The sequence below is a fragment of the Chionomys nivalis genome, chromosome 1 (assembly GCF_950005125.1).
Source record: "Chionomys nivalis chromosome 1, mChiNiv1.1, whole genome shotgun sequence".
In the NCBI taxonomy this organism is placed as follows: domain Eukaryota; kingdom Metazoa; phylum Chordata; class Mammalia; order Rodentia; family Cricetidae; genus Chionomys; species Chionomys nivalis.
Genome location: NC_080086.1, coordinates 145,056,597 through 145,077,123, shown reverse-complemented (window position 1 = coordinate 145,077,123; position 20,527 = coordinate 145,056,597). Strand labels below are relative to the sequence as shown.

At 45.5% G+C, this 20,527-nt stretch overlaps 1 protein-coding gene across 5 annotated transcripts in view; it reads left to right on the top strand.

Annotated features, from left to right (window-relative positions):
• Window positions 1–20,527, top strand: part of Snx10 (sorting nexin 10) — a 71,980-nt gene that overhangs the window by 14,741 nt on the left and 36,712 nt on the right. Inside the window, exons 1-2 of one of the 5 annotated variants that reach the window (XM_057776144.1) lie at window positions 8,919–9,117; window positions 14,825–14,864. The exons of 2 other annotated variants lie outside the window; for them this stretch is intronic. The gene's annotated coding sequence lies outside the window, so the exon portion shown is untranslated. Of the gene's footprint in view, window positions 1–8,918; window positions 9,118–14,824; window positions 14,865–17,887; window positions 17,934–20,527 lie in introns of those variants that run through there. 2 more of the 5 variants (XM_057776135.1, XM_057776160.1) reach the window with 2 other exon arrangements.

Below are 20,527 nucleotides of genomic sequence, written 5' to 3'. Positions count from 1 at the left end.
AACTAGCTCTTGTAGACCAGGCTGGTCTTGAACTCACAGAGATCCGCCTGCCTCTGCCTCCCGAGTGCTGGGATTAAAGACGTGCACTACCACCGCCAGGAGACCGCCAGGAGAACCGATTTTTAAGGGAAGAAACCACAGCCCAGTGATCCGGAATTTTCAGGGTGTGTGTCACAGAAAATTCTGAAAATACCAGTGAAGATTACAAGGGGGCAACCCCCTGCCTCTCAGGACCACTCCCAAGGTCATAATCAGCTAGTACTTAAAACACATTACAATGACAATCACAAGGGGGAAACTCCCTGTTTCTCAAGATTGTTCTCAAGATTACAATCTAACTTTATCTTCAGCTAGTTCCTGAAACACAATCACTAACCGGCTATTCCTAGATTTTTGATTCTTCTCTTCCTGCTTGGATTTTTGGCTATTTTCTTCCTGCTGGGGAGGTCTGGATTTATCCAGGTCTTTCAATCCAACTGTCTCTGCATCCAGAGTTCTGGGATTAAAGACGAGCACCACCACTGCTCCTGGCTGTCTGTCTCTCTCTTAAGATTCCCTGCCCCTTTCCTCTTCCCTACTCCCTTTCCCCCCCTCCCCTTATCTCGATCTTTTCTTCCTTTTCCTTTTTGGTAGAGTTTCTCTGGGTAGCCTAGGCTGTCCCCAAATACTATGGTTCTTGGTGTGCTCAACTGTGCTTGACTTTAAGCGTTTATTTGTGAAGATCAAGGGTAGGCACGCTGTTAGGGTTCCAGTGTGGTAAGAGCAAGGAATTTTTCTGAATCCATCTGGTCATTCTGGCTTCTTCACTAGTAAGTTCCTTAGTTTAAACATTAGGGTAATAATGATGTGTAGCTTAGTAGCTGCTTGGGAATCCAAAAGGATAGTTCATGTTACAGGCTTCAAACAGTGTCTGATAGTAAACAATTAGGTTTTGATTGTTTTAAAATTGTATTGTTTAGTTATTTATTGTGCTGGGTGTTAAACCTAGGGCTTCGCCATTCTAGGCAAGTATTCTACCACTGTGCCACACCTCTAGCCCAACCTTTTCTTTTCTCTTTTTCTTTTTCCATCTACTTTTGAGACCAGGCTGGCCTTCAACTTGAACTGATCTCCTGCCTCTGCCTCCTAAATGCTCAGATTACAAGCATGGACCACCATGTCTAGCTCAGTTTTTCTTTCCCCTCCATCCAATCCACCCTCTTTTTCTTTTCTTATTTTTTAAAGTAGAAAAGCATAATTTTTTTCTATATATATATTTTAAGATTTATTTATTTATTTTGCTTACAGTGTTCTGTTTGTATGTGTGCCTGCAGGTCAGAGAGGGCACCAGATTTCATTACAGATGGTTGTGAGCCACCATGTGGTTGCTGGGAATTGAACTCAGGACCTCTGGAAGAACAATCAGTGCTTTTAACCTCTGAGCCACCTCTCCAGTCCTAGAAGAGCGCAATTTAAAAAATTATTTTATGTGATGTATATGGATTTTTTTTTCTGTTTGTATGTCTGGGTACTACATGCATGCAGTGTCTACCAAGGCCAGATCCCGTGGGACTGGAATTACAGGCCATTGTGAGTCACCATGTGTATGCTGGGAACTGAACTGGGGTCCTCTAAAAGAGCAGCCAGTGTTCTTAACTGCTGGGCCATCCCTTCACCCATCTTTTGTTTTGAAATAGAGTTTCTCTAAGTAGCCTTGGCTGTCCTTGAACTTGTTATTTAGACCAGACTGGCCTAGAACTCCCAGAGATCTCCCCATCCCTGCCTCCCAAGTGCTGATATTAAGGGTGTGCATTGTGATGCTCAGCTGACCGAACAGCCTACCTGCCTTCCTTTCTGTTTTTGATACCTGGTCCCTTGTAGCCCAGGCTGGCTGTGAACTCATTACATAGCTTAGGATGACCTCAACATTTCTGACCTTCCTGCTTCTACAGTGGAGATATATCGACACGTACTGCCCCCATTCCTGTGATGCTAGGGATCAAACTCAGGGCTTCTTACATACCGGGAGGTTCCCTACCAACCGAGATACATCTTCAGCCACCCACTTTTGCCTTTTTAAAAAAATGTCTTGTTAACTTACATGAACGATGAATGATGAAAGGGCTCAGTATATAATGCATTTTCATCATATTCTCCCCGTGACTGCCCCTTGTGCCTTCCTGCTGGTCTCCTTTCTCTTTCCAAACCAGTCCCTCTTCTACTTGATGAGTTACATACAGGACCATGGGGAAGGGGCTGTTTGCAGGAATATGAACACTTTTCAAAAGGATTAGAACCTTGAGGAAAATGTCCCTCCTTCCCATTGCCTTAACTAGCGTTCTGTTTCTGTGAAGAGACACCATGACCTAGGAAACTCTTAGGAAAGAAAGCGCTTCATTGGGGCCTGGCTTACAGTTTTAGGTGGTTGATCTGTTATTTTCATGGCAAGGAGCACGATGGAACATAGGCAGGCAGGGTGCTGGAGAAGTACTTTATCCTGATCTGCAGATAGCAGGGAGAGAGGGAGGAAAGCGGGGGACACACACACACACACACACACACACACACACACACACACACACGGACGACTGGGTCAGCTTTGGGCTTTTGAAACCTCAGAGCCCACCCCCAGTGACACACCTTCCCCAACAAAGCCATTGTTACTCCAAGGCCACACCTCTTGATCCTTCCACACAGTTCTTTGTTTAGGGACAAAGCCTGCAAATATTTGAGCCTAATAGGGGACCATTCTCATTCAAACCAGCACACCTCTCTACAGGTAGCTGCCTCTTTTTTTTTTTAATATTTATTATTTATACAATATTCTGTCTGTATGTCTGCAGGCCACAAGAGGGCACCAGACCTCATTACAGATGGTTGTAAGCCACCATGTGGTTGCCGGGAATTGAACTCAGGACCTTTGGAAGAGCAGGCAATGCTCTTAACCTTTGAGCCATCTCTCTAGCCCCCCGTAGCTGCCTCTTGATCCCCTAGGAAAGGTAGGGGTTTGTGAGCCTTCCCTTTTGAATCTTTAGTGGTGAAAGGTCACCATTAGTCTTATTTCCCAGCTCATCCTCTGCAGTCCAGTAGAATCAAGAGCTAAGGGACAGTGAAAGCAGTGTGTTCTTGAGCACATTAGCTATGGCTGGTGCTGGGGAAATGCTTTATTTCCTCCGGTGATGAAGGGCTAAGCATGGTGGAGCGAGGCAGGCGGGCATGAGAGGCTCTGTTCCTATGCCTACTTTTCCATCCCAGGCGATTGGGCTTATCAGAAACTTGATGCAGAAATGGCGAGAATTTTCTGGAACTCATTCAATCAAGTTTAATGTACCCAATATTTATTGAGTACTGACTCTCTGCCAGGCACCGTGCTAAGTGAATGCTGGGTTTTAAAGCATAAATGATTTGGGCAAGGCCTCTGGCCTTTGGGGACTTTTGAGATGGCAGACGATAAACACAGAAACAAATTAATGGTTGAAACAATACCAACTGCAAGACAGATAAGGTTAAAGAAAGTGGTGCTTTGCTTCTCTGAGGAGATGAAGGATAGGAAGCAGCCATTGTGGTGAATGGGGTAAGGGAGATGGGGGTGGGGATATCAAAGGAATAGGAAGCGAATGAGGCCATTGGTTGAGCAATGAGATGGGCAGTGGAAGTGACCCGTTGTCTATGCAGAGGCGTTAAGAGGTAGACACAGTCGGGGAACTCTGAGGGGTATGGCTTACAGTGTTCACACAGCTAAGAGCTATCTTCTGGATGTCATGCCCAGATCACAGAGTCGGCCCAAAACCAATGAGTAGACCAAGTTCTGTATGTAAAACCAAAGAGCCTTTATCCTTGCACAAGTTTGCAAACCCGGTCTCTCCATGTGTCCAATGTATTGGAGTGATCAGAGAACCCTGAGCTCAGTTAAGAGTGGAGGTGAGGGGTTTCTAAGGTTCAGGACCCCTGATTGGCTGACATTTGTCTAGGGGTGTCCTGGTGAAAAGCGATGGGTGTGTGCTGGCAGGTGATCCTATCTACCACTGTTGGAATGTTAGGAATTTCCTTTGGATGTTCTGTTCCTGGCTGGTGCCTGGGTAGTGTCAGTCTGTGGTCTTTCTTGGAACCAGGCATTTGCCTTAGGGTAAACTACTGAGACTCAGGCCTCTGTTGAGCTTGTCATGGCTGGGTGCTACGCTGGAATGGGTTTTCACAGGTTTCCCAGATCACAGAGACACTTGAGAGGCATTGGTGCACAGGTGGGACCTTGCAGTGTGGGGCGCTGGGTATTTGTGATTTGATGCCTCTACTCTAGAGCTTGAGGATGCTGTGTGTTTGCTGAGAGAGGCCATGTACAACCTGGAGAGAAGAACTGGCACTTGGGGCTTGCCTGTACATCACACCTCTTTTACCACAGGATACACAGCCTCGCACAGCTTGCTTGAGTAACCGCGTAGATGCTCTGTGAACAGCAGTGATTTGTCTCGGTACTGTATGTTTGGGAGCACATTGGGGTAAGGCTACAGTTCATGACCATGGTGGAGCTCATTGTGCGTGGCTGGGTTCTCTCTAGGAAACTCAACAGGAAACGGGTCTTGTAAATTTAGTACAGAAATGGCCTTTCTGTGGATGGTGGGCATCATGAGGAATAGAATGATAAGCAAAACTTATTACTTTAAAAACAAAAATCGGCACACCAAACCCCCCAAAACTGACAAAACCTGACAAGCCAGAACAAGCATTCTGTATTGGAGCAGCTGAGGCAGGAGGATCAAGAGTTCAAGGCTGTCCTGTCTCAAAAATGGCTGAAGGATGCGAACAATTCATGCAAAAGAAATTAGTGGTTCATAAGTACATGGAAGGACCTTGGCTTTGCACGTATTTTGAAGGAAACAAAAGACCTCCCCTCCCCAAGAAAACCCCACCCTAGTTAAATCTCACTTAAATAGAGCTGGAAGGCTGGCAGGCTGGCTCAGCAGGTAAAGGTGCTTGACGGTATCCACAATTTTTCCTCATCAAAACCCCTTCCCCAATGCAGCACATCTCCTGGCTTCCATTGTGAGGTCAGCACATCCTTGAAATAAACTGGTTGATTTAGTTCAGTAGACTTTTCCATTTTCCAATGTCTTTCTGCAGCCGTTGTTCCCTTCTCATTAGCGTTGAGAAAATTCAAGGTTAACAAAGCATTATGTAACCTATTTCTGGGGGTGTTTTCCACCCCTTTCTGTTTGTTCAACATATCCTTTATAGTTCGATTTGATCTTTCTATGACTGCTTGACCTGTAGGATTGTATGGTATACCTGTAACATGCTTGATATTGTAATAATCAAAAAACCGTTTCATTTTTCTAGAGACATAAGCAGGACCATTATCCGTCTTTATTTGTATAGGTATACCCATGATAGCCATGACTTCTAATAAATGAGTGATTACTGAATCAGCTTTTTCTGAACTTAAAGCAGTTGCCCACTGAAAGCCTGAATAAGTGTCAATGGTGTGATGAACATATTTTAATTTGCCAAATTCTGCAAAGTGGAACACATCCATCTGCCAGATTTCATTCCTTTGGGTGCCCTTTGGATTAGCCCCTGCAGGCAGTGGCGTTTGGTTATAGAAAGAGCAAGTAGGGCATTTCTTTACAATCTCCTTAGCTTGTTGCCATGTAATAGAAAACTCTTTCTTCAAACCTTTGCTATTAACATGATGTTTTTTATGAAATTCAGAGGCTTGTAGCACACTACCAATCAATAATTGATCAATTTCTGCATTCCCTTGTGCTAGAGGACCTGGCAGACCCGTATGGGATCGGATGTGTGTTATGTACATAGGGCAAAGCCTGTTCCTGATCAAATCTTGAACCTGGAGAAACAATGAGGTTAGTTCTGTATCATCAGGTATAAATTCAGCAGTTTCAATATGTAAAATAACTCTTTCTGCGTATTGTGAATCAGTAACTATATTAATAGGTTCTTTAATATCCCTTAGCACCATAAGAATGGCATATAATTCTGCCTTCTGGACAGAATCATAAGGACTTTGTTCCACCTTACCCAAGTCTTCTGATTTGTAACCTGCCTTCCCTGATTTATTGGCATCAGTATAGAATGTACGAATGTACGGGCTCCAGTTAGTGGAGCATCACGGACTATTCGAGGAAGAATCCAAGAAGTTCTCTTTATGAAGTTAAGCCTCTTGCTTTTTGGATAGTTGTTATTAATGTCTCCCAAAAAATTAGCACAAGCTCTTTGCCATGGTTCATTATCTTCCCATAATTTCTTTAGTTCATCAGCAGTGAAAGGCACTATAATTTCTGCTGGGTCTATGCCTGCTAGTTGACGAAGTCTCAGCTTGCCTTTTTTTTTTGTTGTTGTTGTTTTTTTTTTTTTTTTTTTGGTTTTTTCGAGACAGGGTTTCTCTGTGGTTTTGGAGCCTGTCCTGGAACTAGCTCTTGTAGACCAGGCTGGTCTCAAACTCACCAAGATCCGCCTTCAGCTTGCCTTTTATAATTAACTCAGAGACCTTTTCCACATAAGTTTTCAGTTTCTTACTTGGTTTATGTGGTAAAAAAGATCCATTCCAAGATAATATCATCTCTCTGCATTAAAATTCCTGTAGGAGAAATTTTTGATGGTAGTATGACGACAATACAATCGAGCTCTGGATTCACCCTGTCCACATGTGCCTGTTGTAATTTTTCCTCAATCATTGTCAGTTCCTTTTCTGCTTCAGCTGTTAATTCTCTGGGACCGTTTAAATCTTTATCACCATCCAAGGTTTTGTTCAAATGAATTATTAGATCAGGTGTTATCCCAATAGCTGGTCGTAGACTGGAAATGTCTCATAACAGTCTTTGAAAGTCATTGAGAGTCCGTAGGCGATCTCTCCTAATTTTTGCCTTTTGGGTCTTCTGGCCAGAGAAGTTGATTAAAAACAAATAAGAACAAATACAAGTGTGAACATGCATTGTGCACATGCCAGGATTGTGAAGAACCAGGGCATAAGAACGGTGACGGCAAAGTAAAACCAAAATCCGGCAGTGCGGATCCAAATCCCTGAGCTCAGTGCCTGGCACTGAGGTTTGTAATCCTTGAGCTTTAAAGGGCTTGGGCAGCCCTACCTCTCCACCTCCTTCATCCACAGCCCCCAAAGGCCCTCCCTCAGGCCATCTCCATTCCATATCCACAACTCTCCTAGGTCATAACATCTCCAGTATCCTGGGATCTCCACTGCAGCTAGAGGTTGATCTTCACCAATAGTCCCTCAGGCCTTCTCTGTAGGACCCTGACCCTGCCACAAGGTGCCAAGCTTCCACTACTCTCTCTGAAACCTTCATACCTTCGAAACCAGTAATCCCTGGAAGACTCTTACATTGTCAAGTTCAGCTCAAGATGTAGTCTGACTCCCTTGGACCACAGTTGTATCAGCTTCTGTGCGTTGACCTCAGAAAGGACTTCTCTGTTGGCCAGTGAAGCATAGAAGACTTCAGTTCGGTGATGCTGAGCTCTTATTAACAGTAGTGGTTCTTCAGTCAATCCTAGCCCGATCAGCGCCAATTCTAGGTCACAGCTCATCATGTGAGCCACAGCAGCAAGAGCTCAAGGAGCAAGTCGTGCGCGTGTGTGTGCGCGCGCTCTCAGAGGAAAGCTTTCCAAAGTAATTTTTCTCCTACTGTGGGCCCTGGAGATCAAACTCAGGTTGGCAGGACTTTACAGCAAGTGAACCATCTTCATGGTCTTACTGGGGGTTACCCAGAAGAGTTCTTCAAAGCTAAGGAGCTTTCCTGACTGTGAACAAAGGAGAAGTTACCTCTGTGCCCTGTGGGCATCTTGATTTTGGCCTGGAGAGACCCATGTCCAACCGTGACTGAGAAAAGTGGTATGAGGAATCTCTGCTCTTGGAAGTCACCAAATTGGGTGAGATTGGTTTGCAGAGTTTTGTGGGTGCTTGTGTTTCTCGTTCTTCGTCTTCCTTTGAGGGCCAATTGGAACAGTGCTCAGCATATGGTATTTTTTTTTTAAAGACTTACTATTTTTATTTTGTGTGTGTGTGTGTGTGTGTTTTGCCTGCATGTATGTCTGTGTGTCACAGTGTGTACCTGGTGCTCTCAGAGGCCAGAAGAGGGTGTGAGATTCCCTGGAACTGGAGTTACAGCTAGCTGGTTGTGAGCTACCATGTGGGTGCTGAGAATTGAACCTAGGTCCCCTGGAAGAATAGCCTGTGCTCTTATCCACTGAACCGTATCTCCAGCCCCTTGTTTGTTCTTTGACACAGGCTCTTGTGGCCCAGGCTGGCCTTGAACTTTGTAGCTAAGGACGTCCTTGAACTCCAGTTCTTTTCACCTCCACAACCCAAGTTCTGGGATGGCAAGCACCCTACCCAAATCTTGACTACTAATTTTTGAAGCACGTCTCAACTATGTAGACCAAGCTGGCCTTGAGTTCATAGAGATTTGCTTGTCTCCTCTGGGGTTAAAGGTGTGTGCCCCCTGCTTAGCCCTGACTTTGTTTTTAAATGTGGAAGAACACTTGACATGAGATTATCCTTTTAAGACTTTTGTGGACTGTGGAGAAGTGTACTTAATGTCGCCAGACTCTCTGACCCAAGGTCTCTCCCCCAAGGCCATTGCTCCCCTTTCCGCCTCAGGTACTTGTTCCTTTCACTTTGCACGATTGTCTAGCCCACGGAGGAGGGCCTCTGATGAACTGCCAGGGTGTGAGAAGAGCATTTAGAGGAATAGGACACTTGCCAACAAAGAGTTAAAGCTTTAGTCATCGGGCAAATGAAATAGGCATGCCCAGTGTTGTGTAAGGACGTTCAGAGGAGCAGGACACTTGCCAACAAAGAGTTAAACCATTAGTCGGCAGGCAAATGAAACCCTTGTGCCCAGGGTTGTTTTTGCTTAATCATTCGTGTAACAAGCCCCACCTCCCGCACGTCTCCGCCTTCTTCCTCTTAAGGCTCTGGCGGGTTCGCTTTGTAAGAACAAAATACCCGGGGATGTCCAGTCTGTCTTCAGACTGGTGAGCAAGCCCAGAGCCCTAAGAACTCCTGAGAGGGAGAACCGCAGTTTTCTTTTTCGAGCGCTGTTCCTTTTTGCTTTATTAGGCAGAAGCGGCGTGTTTCCTAGGATGCGTTTTCAGAGTTCATCCTAACAGGTTGGTACCTTGGCTTGGTGATGGTTTTGGTTTGGGATTGATTGAGTGACTGTGTGGTTGATTCTGTGAGGCTTGTTTTAATCCATTGGTCTGAAAACCTTGGGCAGCTTCCTTGGCATGTTCGACTGTTGTGAGCAAGTGCTGAGATTGATGAACAGAAATAATGATGGAAAGAAAAGGACTTATTTTACTTTTAATTATTTGTGTGGGTACGTGCACATGAGTGCAGGCACGTGCACATGAGTGCAGGCACCCTCAGAGAGGAACTGGAATTAGAGGCAGTTGTGAGCTATTGGCGTGGGCACTGGGGACCAAACTCAGGTCTTCTGGAAGAGCATCAAGTGCTCTTAACCACTGAGCCATCTTTCTTGCCCAATAGTATACATCTTTCTTTCTTTCTCTCTCTTTCTCTCTCTTCTCCCCCCTCATCTCTTTTTTTTTTCTCTCCTGAGACAGGATTTCAGGGTTTCTATGTGTAGTCCTGGCTGTTCTGAACTCACTCTTGTAGACCAGAGTGGCCTTGAACTCACAGAGATCCACCTGCCTCTGCCTCCCGAGTGCTGGAATTAAAGATTTGTCTTTAATTTATTGATATGTCTCTGTGTGTCTCTGTGTGAGTGTGTGCCTCGTGTGTGGCAGTGCCTGCGGAGGCCGGAAGACAGCATCCTCCCCCCCCTTGAAGTCACAGGTGGTAGTAGGCCTCCGGACACTGGACATGAATGTCTGGATGTCGGGGAACTCACCTCAGATCCTGGAAGGGGAGGTGAGGGTTTTTCCCCTCTGAAGTTGCTGCTAGTTGTAGCTGCTTTCACTTTCACAGCCTGCATCAGAGGCAAATCCCACGCGCTGCATTTGCCTCTGCTGGAAGCATTTTAAGAAGAAAGATACGGGGGAAGGAAATATCAGACTGAAATAGCAGTGAAAACAGCCAAACAGTGAGAAGCCATATATGATGGAAAGAGTTAGCTAGGACAGAGTAGGAGAGCCCTTCAAAGAAAAGTCCTGATTGTGTTGATGAAGAGTGAGTCATGGGTGTGTAAGGGCAGAAAGAACTATGGTGTAGGTATGGGAGTGTCTGCATTCAGGACTCTAGCCTGAAGCCAGACATGGTGGCTTGCACTGGTAACCCCAGCACTTGGGAGTGCAGAGGCAGGAGGATCAGTACAATTTTGAGGCCAGCCTGAGCTAGGGGTACGTAGAATGACTATGTAGGTCTGCATTGAGTTCCTGAGGAGGCCAGAGGCCAGACTCTGGGAGCTGGAGTTACAGGCCATTGTTGTGAGCCAGTCAGTGTGGGAACTGTGAATGAATGGAGCTTCTGTAAACGCTGTATGTGCTTAACCACCGAGCCATCTCTCCAACCCCTTTTCCTTCCTTCCTTCCTTCCTTCCTTCCTTCCTTCCTTCCTTCCTTCCTTCCTTCCTTCTTTCTTTTCTTTCTTTTTTTGAGGCAAGGTTTCTCTGTGTAGCTTTGGAACCTGTCCTGGAACTCACTCTGTAGACCAGGCTGGCCTTGAACTCACAGAGATGCACCTGCCTCTGCCTCCCGAGTGCTAGGATTAAAAGGCTTGTGCCACAACCGCCTGCCTCCTTTTTTATAACTTTTTAAAGGCACAAAATACTTGATAGTATTTTAATTCCCAGTTAACTAGCAGGGAAAACAAATCAAATGAGTTTTTGTTTCTCTATTAGGAAATCAACTGTAAAAGGGAAGTTTTCTCTTGCATGTGTGGAATTTAAGCTTTCAAATTTGAGATTTTGATATTTATATAAATATGTTTAGCATTGCACCTTGGTAAACAAATTGAACCTGTTTTTCTGCTCAGACAGTACTTGGGGACTCTGGGCAAGGTTAAGTAAATTGACCTAGAGTCATGTGTCTTCAGAACTCAGAGTAACCCAGGGTCTGGGAAACACCGTTCACTGGTGCAATTACATCATCTTTTAAACATATTAGTGTGTATGAAGTGGTCCGAGGAAAAGCAAACCCTGGCTCCTCGCCCTTACAGCCTGTGGTTCCGTGTTTTTAAAAACCCAATAACAGACATTAGCAGTGGTAATTGTATGTGTGTCTTAATAGCAAGACTTTTGGTCTGAGGTGTTTGCTTGTTGCTCACTAACTATAGAAGCTGGTTCTGCTGTCAGCTCTCACTTTATATGTAAGGCTACCAGACAAGTCGAGGTGAAGCAGGTGACCCAAGGCCACTGAACAGTATGTCTAGGGGACTGACCAGGCAGTGGTGGAGCAGGCCTCAGACTTTCCGATCCACAGAAGTGCTGTCCGGCCCACCGCTGTGACGGTGTATACTCTGAGATCTGCCTTTGCAGGACCAACGTATGGGTCAACACTGGGCACCCTGTGCTTTGTTAGTGTGGTGCCCTCAGCTCTTGGGTGATGGCTGGGCATTGTTATTTCACTGCCATTTGGCAGTGTAATGTGACAGGGAATCCAGGGTGTATTATAGAGACAAGAGAGCCAACTAATCAAGGATGGAGAGGAGCTGTGTTATCTGGACTTTACGCTTTCGTGGGAGGCAGATTGTAATTCAGTGTTTACCAGATAAGGCTAAAAATAATTTGGTCAGATCTTCCAAGAAAGGTTATGCAAAGGAAATGTTTCTCGGAATTTAAAGAATTACGCTTTTTAGGCAGGGTACCTTTAATCCCAGCAATTGGAAGGCAGAGGCAGGTGGATCTTTGTGAATTCAAGGATAGCCTCGTCTGTAAAGCAAGTTCCAGAACAGCCAGGGTTACACAGAGAGACCCTGTCTCAAACAACAGCAGCATTAGATTTTATTCATTTGTGTGTTTGGAGGGGCGGTGTTCATACCATAGTGATACATGGACAGGCCAGAGCACAGCTGGTGAGAGTTGGTTCTCCCCGGGAGGTCAGCAGGGTTGGTGACAAGTCTCCTTACCTGTGGAGCCATCTTGTTGGCCCGTACCTGGTACAAGGAAGTTAGGCTCAGCTCCCCCCAGCCCAGGATAGCATAGTCAGCATCCTAAGAATGTATAGAGGTTATCTGTGACAGAGGAGTGGACTTCTGTGGACAGATTGGTGACCTTGAGCCAGTCACCCCACCTGAGCTTCAGCCTTCCTCTGGAGAGCAGGCAGTTGTGAGGGGTGAGAGAGACAGTGCATACAGTGCATACAGTACAGTGCTGGTCAGACAGGGTTTCTCTGTTGCTTTGGAGCCTGTCCTGGAACTGGCTCTGTAGACCAGCCTGGCCTCGAACTCACAGAGACCTGCTTGTCTCTGCTTTCTGAGTGCTGGGATTAAAGGCGTGCATCACTGCCCAGCTACTTATTCTCTCTCTCTCTCTCTTTTTTTTTTATTTTTTATTTTTATTTATTTATTTATTTTTTTTGATTTTTCGATTCAGGGTTTCTCCAAAGTTTTTGGTGCCTGTCCTGGAACTAGCTCTTGTAGACCAGGCTGGCCTCGAACTCACAGAGATCCGCTTGCCTATGCCTCCCGAGTGCTGGGATTAAAGGCGTGCGCCACCACCGCCCGGCTAGTTTATGCTTCTTATTGGCTAACTCTTTTTTTTTTTAATTATTTATTTATTTATTATGTATGCAATATTCTGTCTGTATGACTGAAGGCCAGAAGAGGGCACCAGACCTCCTTACAGATGATTGTGACCCCATGTGGTTGCTGGGAATTGAACTCAGGACCTTTGGAAGAGCAGGCAATGCTCTTAACCACTGAGCCATTTCTCCAGCCCCTTGGCTAACTCTTATATCTTAAATTTACCCATTTCTGTTAATTTGTGTATAGTCACGTGGTTGTGGCCTACTTGGTAAGGTTCTGTCCTGCATACAGCAGTGTCTGTCTCCTGTGGTGGCTACATGGCTTCTCCTCCAACTCCGCCAACTCTTTCCTCCTCTATCTGCTTGGAATTCCTGCCTTGTCCTATTCTGCGCTGTAATATGCCCTAAGTAATTTCTTTATTAACCAATAGTATTCACAGCACACGGAGGGGAATCCTCTATCAAGGGCACTGAATCCCTGGAACTGTTAGTTACAGATAATTGTGAGCCTCCATGTGAGTGCTGGGGTTGAACCCTGGTCTTGTGGAACAGCATCAAATATTTTAACCACTGAGCAGTCTCTCCAACCCCTATATAAGTACATTGTTAACTTACAGAAGTAATACTGGTTTTTAAAAGTTTGGTTACTCTAGGAGGGTATAATCGCCCGGTTCTGTTTACACTGGCACACATCCTAATGTATGTGTCAATTTTCATTTTTGCATATATAAGGATCTAAGTATAAATCATGAGTCTTTTCCCCTACTGTCTCTGGATCATGTAACCTATAACACCAACTGATAAGCAAAGGAGACATTTATTCTTGGCCAAGAATAGGAGAAGTGGGCTAAAACCTCGTACACCAGCCTGTCCACCTTTGGTGGGTAATGAGAGACGATTATTTCTTTTCTGGGGTCGGGTGGAGATTTCCTGGAACTTGGGCTCTTCATCACCTTTTGTTCCTTTCAAGGTTCTCTGCAGCTGTTGTCAGCCATCGTAGCGCCGTGTGCCATTCAGCATGCACAGGGCTATACGGAAGTGAGAGGCGGTCACTCTGGCAGCCATCCTAGATCCAGCAAATACTGGCCAGTCTATGTGAAGAGGACTTCTAGCTCACAGGCAGCCTGTCCTCAAAGATAAATAAGGTTAAGGGCGGACAGAGATTCTGGTAGTGCAGCTAGGCAGTGTGCAGAATGACTTTAAGTGCACACTTACGTCAGAGAATTGCACTGCACGTCAGTGGGTGGGCTGCACTCTGCGTCATGGATGTCCCCCTGGCTCAGCATTTACACAGCCGCCTCCTTCGAACTACAAGTTTCCCACAGATGTGTTGGCATTTCCTTACTATGGGCATTTCGGTTGTCCCAGCTTTGTAGGTTATAAACGTGAATGCACCGGGATGGAGTAGGGCACTGGCCTAGCATGTACTGGGTTAAAACTCACTGCCTCTAAAAAAAAAAAAAAAACCCAAACCTAAGCCAAAACAAAGCAAAAAAACTTCAACAAAAAAACGGGACTGCAGCAAGCATCCTTCAGGAGCAGCTTTGTGCTCCGGGCTGGCTTCTGAAGGACTCTCTCCCAGACATGGTGACTTAGGTCAGGGATGTTGAGCTCTGGGTTGCAGTCAGTGACCCTGCCTTCTGAGAAGGTGGCCCATCTGGGGTGCATTCCATCATCTGCTTTAGCACAGAGCCTTGACCCTGTGTCCCACAGAGGTATTCCTTGGGGGATGATGACTCCCATGCTTTACCTCTTCCAATTTGGGAAGGTGATTGACTGTGATGGCTATTCTTTGTTTGTTTGTTTGTTCTGTTTTGTTTTTCGAGACAGGATTTCTCTAACTTTGGAGTCTGTCCTGGAACTAGCTCTTGTAGACCAGGCTGGCCTTGAACTCACAGAGATCTACCTGTCTCCACCTCCTGAGTGCTGGGATTAAAGGTGTGCGCCACCAGTGCCTGGCAAGGAAAGATGCATTTTTAATCTGGGTCTTTGGAAGTGGGAAGGTTCACAACTGTTGGCAAACTATATAAATGAAGCGTGCTCTCTCTCTCTCTCTCTCTCTCTCTCTCTCTCTCTCTCTCTCTCTCTCTCTCTCTCTCTCCCTCCCTCCCTCCCTCCCTCCCTCCCTCCCTCCCTCCCTCCCTCCCTCCCTGCTTGCCCTTACTGGCATTAGAGTCTACTTCTTCGGGATTCTGTCTTAGACTGAAGACCAGGTAAGACATCTGGAAGACCAGCTGTCCTAAAGTACAAAACAACTTGGATTCTTGAACTTTCTGTTGGTAGACAACCATTGACAGAGTAGCTATGCCACAGCCTGAAGCCAATTATATATATCTTAGCAGCTCTGTTTCTCCAGCTTGTTAACTCATAACCCTGCCACAATTGCAATGGTTCTAGAAACCTCTGCTGGCTCTCTCTGCTCCTGGAACAAAGGCTGGTTTTCCTCCAGCATTAGTTTGCCCAGGCATTTTGATAGTCCCTGCACTTTGAATTGCTCATGAGATCACCAGATCAGCTTCCTATGAAAAAGACTCACAGGCTGGATTTCTTCGGTCGATTCTGTGTTCCTTTCACTTTGCCTGCCCACCTGCCTTCCCTCCCTGCCGCCCTCCCCTCCCCTCCCTCCCTCCCTCCCTCCCTCCCTCCCTCCCTCCCTCCCTCCCTCCCTCTCTCCCCCCTCCCTTCTTCTTTCTTTGAGCAGTGTTTCTCTGTGTAGCCCTGACTGTTCTGGAACTCTCTCTGCAGACCAGGCTGGCCTCGAACTCAGAGATCCACTCTGCTCCTGAGTGTTGGACCTCACTATATTTCTCCCATTGAGCTTTTCTCCCCCATTGCTGTTATTATTTTGACACAGAATCACTCTGTAGCCCAGGCAGGCCTAAAACTGAAGGCAGTTCTTCTGCCTTAGCCTCGAGAGTGCCAGGAGTCCAGGCTGTTTCTGAGAACACAGGTGAGAGTTGGGGAATTGGGGTACGGGTGTAGGTGTGAGCCACCATGTTGGTTTCCTCAGAATATTTGTTAGCGTTCCACGTAGCCAAGAAAACCTCGTCAGGGTCCACGCTTGGCAAAGGATTTGAGAATTCTTTCACAAAAATAATTCAAGGCTAGCCTGGTCTACAACAGAACCTTAAATTTTTTTTTTCCCTTTCCTTTGTGCAGCTGGGGGAATGGTGCTTGTGTGTAGAGATCTTTCTCCGTCCTGTGAGTCCCGGTGATCACACTCGGAGGTTAGGCTCGGCTGCAGGTGCTTTTTACTGCCAGAGCTATTTTTTTGGTCCCAAAGAATTCTGAGATGAGTGACATCCAGATTTGTGGGAAACTTGCATTGCTGAAATTTGAGAAAGCGTGGAGGTCTTACACAAGACAAGTGAACTTCGGCTTTTTATACAAAAGACAAAGACCTGCTCTCTTTTACCAGACATACTTCTTGTGGTTTTATAAAAGAAAGAATACTTTTGTATATTCTAGTTAGGAAAAATAAAATCTTAGAAGGAGAGTTATGTGTGGTACTTGGTGTTGAACCTAGAGTCTCATGCCTACTAGGCAAGTGCCCTGCCTACCTCTGAGCTTTATTACCACTACTTTAAAAAAAAATTTTTTTTGAGACAGGGTTTTTCAGTAGCTTTGGAGCCTGACCTGACATTAGCACTTGTAGACCAGGCTGATCTCGAACTCACAGAGATCCTCCTGCCTCTGCCTCCTGAGTGCTGGGATTAAAGGCGTGTGCAACCATGGTCTGGTTTATTTTTATTTATTTTTTAACTTTTACTTTGTAGATAGATGTTTTGCCTGCATGTATGTCTATGTACCACACTGTATTTTTTAAAGAGATATTTTACTTTTCAATCACGCTGTGTGGTATCTGCGTGGGTTTGTATAAGTGAGTACAGGTCTGAGGCATTGGATCCCTTTAGTGACAGGTGGTTGTGAGACGCTTGATGTTGGCACTGGGAACTGAACTTGGATCCTCTCGAAAAGCAATACATGCTTTTAACAGCTGAGCCATCTCTCCTTCCCTGTTCCTCCTCACCTTTTTGTTAACTTTTAATTTTGAGACAGGATCTCACTAAATTGTCTAGGCTGACTCTGAGCTCACTCTGATATTGTGCTCTTCTTCCTGCTTCCCAGTGGCTGTGATTAAGAGCCTCGACTACCAGGCCTGGCTAAAGGAAAGTCCTTTTAATTATGAGTCCTTCAGTTTTATAACATAAGTTTAATACAAAACCAAACCAAGCCGGGCGGTAGTGGCGCACGCCTTTAATCCCAGCACTCGGGAGGCAGAGGCAGGCGGATCTCTGTGAGTTCGAGACCAGCCTGGTCTACAAGAGCTAGTTCCAGGACAGGAACCAAAAAGCTATGGAGAAACCCTGTCTCGAAAATAAACAAAACAAAACAAAAACCCAACAAAAAACATTTAATGCATGCTTTCCCTTTCCCATCTTGCTGTGATCTCTTACAAATTGAGTTATTGGGCCAGAGGGATCCCAGTTCAAGGTACATGCAGCCAAGCCTGTGAACCTGAGTTTGATACCGGGGACCTACGTGATGCAAGGAGAAAACCTACTTTTGCAAGTTGTCCTCTGACCTCCACACATGCTCTGTGCACATGCCCGTTCTCTCTCTCTCTCTCTCTCTCTCTCTCTCTCTCTCTCTCTCTCTCTCTCCCCAGCTTAAGCTATTAGAGGTCCCGTCTCAAAAAAAGATAAGTTGTTTTCTGCCCTCCCCCTTTCATATCTTGAAAAGCAGTGGAGACACTAGCCCCAGAAAAAAACAGTAGTAGAACAGTGACTCGGACAAAATTGTAGAGGGCTAGCTTAACATGTGCTGTCCCCTGTCAGACCCAGCACACGTAGGTGTGCACACAGGCCTCAGCACTGGGTGCTGTGTAGGTGCTGAGAATTGAACTCAGGACCTCTGGAAGAGCAGCCGGTGCTCTTAACCGCTGAACCATCTCTCCAGTCCCTCCATATCTGTTTACAGCTGACCCCTGAGCCCTTTAGCAGGGACAGCTTTACCTCTCCAGTTGTCTTTAACCACTTTCCAGAGGCAGTTTCCGAAATGCGCCTGCGCGGCGCTCCAGGGTTTCCTGGTTCAGTGGTGCTGTCGTTACCTAACCTATGGGGTGGTTTCTGAAACAAAGCAGCCTGTGGGTTGGCCTCTCTGGAATACGACACTCGTCCTTGATGTCGCAACCGGTGCTTAGGCCGGGTCACAGAAGTGGTGTTAAGGTAGCTGTGCAGCTCCGGACAGGCCCCACCCTCCGAGCACCACTGAGCCAGCAGGTGAGACAACTGGTCCTCAGAAAACTGCAACACATCTAGTGTCCCTGCGAGCAGGACTGTACGAGGTCAGCTGAATTTTAAAACTAAGTTAGAAAAATAGCTGAGCATCTTATGGGGAAGTGGAGCACGGAAAAGTGAAGCTAACTTAGTTCCTCTGTGTGTGTGTTGGGGGGGGCGTACATAATTGGCCAAGCTCATTAGATATTTTGGGGGTGATGGTGGTAGTTGATTCTGTAGCGCTGGATGGCCTAGAACGTTCTGTGTAAACTCTGCTGGCCATGAGAGATCCACTGACCTCTGCTTCCTGAGCCTGCCTTCCTTCCTTCCTTCCTTCCTTCCTTCCTTCCTTCCTTCCTTCCTTCCTTCCTTCCTTCCTTCCTCCTCCTTCCTTTCTTCTTTCCTTCCTCCCCTCCCTCCCCCCCCCCCCACTTTCTTTCGAGACAGGGTTTCTCTGTGTAGCGCTGGCTATCCTGAAACTTGCTCTGTAACTCAATAGACCAGGTTGGCCTCGAACTCAGAGATCCACCTGCCTACCACTGCCCACCCTGAGCAGACCATTTAAAAGAAACAGATATGGAGCTGGGGATGTAACTCAGTTGGTAGAGTGCAAGGCCCCCAAGTTCCATCCGCAGGACACTTGCAATCTGGGCACCCAGGAGGCTGAGGCAGTATGGCTAGCATAGGTGATGGGCGAGACCTTGTCTTAAACAAAACAAGAAGCCAGGCATTTCTCAACAAAAGTAGCAAATTCATTTTAATGTTCCGGGAAAAATGCAGAAAAGAAGGAAATTTAGAGTAGTCGTAATTCCACTGCCCAGAAGTGACCATCACCTATTTGGTCACTTAAGATCCATATTTAAGTAAATAACTAAAGAAACAAGCATATACCTCGAAAAAGTCACTAATAGTGTTGCCTGGTGGGTCCAAACATTCTTGTCTCTTCCTACTTTTTGTTTTCTTTCAAGTGTTTGAGCCTACAACCTTTCATTCATGTTAGGCAAATGCTATACCACCGGGCTACGTCTTCATTATGTGTGTGTGTTTGCTAGAACATGCATGTGTTGGTCATGGAGATTACTTGAGGGAGTTGGTTCTCTTTTACCATGTGGGTCTAGGGGACTGGATTTAGTTTGTCATGCTTGACAGTGAACACCTTTACCTGTTTACTCATCTTTCTCGTTCCTGTATTTATTTTGAATTTTAAAAGATTTATCTATTTTATGTGTATGAATGTTTTGCCTGCATGCATGTATGTGTGCTGTATGTCTTGAGAACATAGGCCAAAAGAAGGAAATGGATCCCTTGGAATAGCAGTTATATAGATAAATATATATAATCTATACATAGATTATATAATTATATAATAGATAATAATTATATAATAGATCATGAGCCTCCAGATGGGGGCTGGGAATGGAACCATCATTGAACCATTTCTCTAGTCCCAATTTGTTTGTTTTTGAGGCAAGGTCTCCTTGTGTATCCTTTGTTGGCCTGGAACTTGCTATGTAGACCAGACTGGTCTCGAAGTCAGAGACTGCCTGTTTCTGCCTTCTCAGTACTGGCATGAAAGGTGTGTACTACCATGCCTGTGTTTAGCTTTTTTGAGGTGGGTCCACATTGTAGCACAGGCTATCCTTGAGTTTGCATCATCTTCCTGCTATAGCTTCTCCAGGGCTAGGATGTACCTTTTAAGGCGAACCATTGGGGATGTCTCTTGGTCTGCATAGACTCTGCACACATTGCATTGAGCTGTTTAGGTTGAATTTTCTGAGTGTGAACAATTAACAAATACTTTTGGAATATAAGGTTGAATTGTCTTTTTAGAATTTTCTAAGTCATGGCCTCATTCTGTAGCTCAGACTGCCTTGAACTCATGATCCTCTTGTCTCAGACTTCTGAGTATTGGGATAATAGGTGCACATCACCATACCCCGCTTGGGCCTAGTTGTTTATCATGGTGTCGACATAGATCACATTTCTACTGATTGTGTTTGATTTCCATTTCTAATGATCCTTGTCAGTAGTGGATATTTTTTTTAATATTTATTTATTTATTTATTTATTTATTTATTTTGTATACAGTATTCTGTCTGTGTGTGTTTGCAGACCAGAAGAGGGCAGCAGACCTCATTACAGATGGTTGTGAGCCACCATGTGGTTGTTGGGAATTGAACTCATGACCTTTGGAAGAGCAGGCAATGCTCTTAACCACTGAGCCATCTCTCCAGCCCCCTGAGATTACTTTTAATCTCTTAAAAAATTTTTTACATGTATGAATTTTTGCCTGCATGCATGCCTGTGCATCGTGTGTGCCTGGTGCCTGAGGAGGTCAGAAAAGGGTGTTAGATCCAATGGAATTGCTATACAGCTATGGTATCTGGTGTCCTTGAGCTTCTGTTAATAGGAAGGTTAAGTGTTTAAGCGTACTTCAGAGTTTTTAAAAATTGTAAGTCTTGATTGTGATGGGAAATGTAAGGTGAAACTCACCATCTTACCCGTGTAATGCACAGCTCAGTCGTGTGCAGCACACATGTGTCGTGTGCAGTACACGCATGGGCCACACCTTCCTAGCTCTTTTTGTGTCTGGCAGA